The sequence below is a fragment of the Sinocyclocheilus anshuiensis genome, unplaced genomic scaffold (genome assembly GCF_001515605.1).
Source record: "Sinocyclocheilus anshuiensis isolate Anshui unplaced genomic scaffold, SAMN03320099.WGS_v1.1 scaffold465, whole genome shotgun sequence".
Lineage (NCBI taxonomy): Eukaryota > Metazoa > Chordata > Actinopteri > Cypriniformes > Cyprinidae > Sinocyclocheilus > Sinocyclocheilus anshuiensis.
This window is the reverse complement of record NW_015539898.1, coordinates 1,980,042-1,980,985: the sequence shown is the minus strand read 5'-3', so window position 1 is coordinate 1,980,985 and position 944 is coordinate 1,980,042.

Below are 944 nucleotides of genomic sequence, written 5' to 3'. Positions count from 1 at the left end.
ATAAACACATTTCATTACACCAAATACACAAAATAATGTTCTTTTTAGCAACATCATATGACCCCTTTAATGTGAGAATGTGAAGATTACTAACATTACAGACCTGTTAGGTTGTACTTGTCACTTTGTGGTCGTTTGGATGTAGCATTTTTTGGAGAATAACTGCAGCTCACTACTTTATTCTTGACTGACTTCAAATGAATTGAAAATTCATATTCCATAACTGTAAAACCACACTGTGTTTTTCCAGACAGTTCATGAGACTGTACCTTTTTAAAATGTGGAAATTCATCTCCAAGAGAAAGAAAACAAGTATAACCACCATTATCTAAGTTCAGAGTCATGGATAACTCTAATGTCCGATCTACAAGCACACAAAATCAGATGATAGAAAAGCATTAGATTATGATAATGCTTATTAAAAGCATTGTTTATCACTTATAAACAATACTCATTGCTAAAGAGTGAGATTTTTACTGTAATATTTAGTTAATTCATAGTTTATAAACTGTAGTTAATACATTAATAGACTATACAAATAGTGAGTTCTTCATTCATTGTCACTGTAGTTAACACAATTATTATTGTTTAATTAGCTCATATGTAAAGCGTTAGATAATGCCTGTTAACAACTTGTTAACCGTAAAGACTTTTCACTAGGTCACAGAAAATGGGAAAATGTCATTAATTAAGTGCTTTAAACCAACCTTTATTGAACATCAATTGCATTCATATTCAGTGTTCCTTAAAATGTTAACAAATACATTAAGGACATGCACACACACATACACTGGCATAAGTGGTATACGGGAGCTCTCCATAGGCATAGCATAATGCTTTTTATACTGTCCAAACTGTTTTTGGACAGTATAAAACCTACCCATCAGATATATATATATATGTGTGTGTGTGTGTGTGTGTGTGTGTGTGTGTGTGTGTGTGTG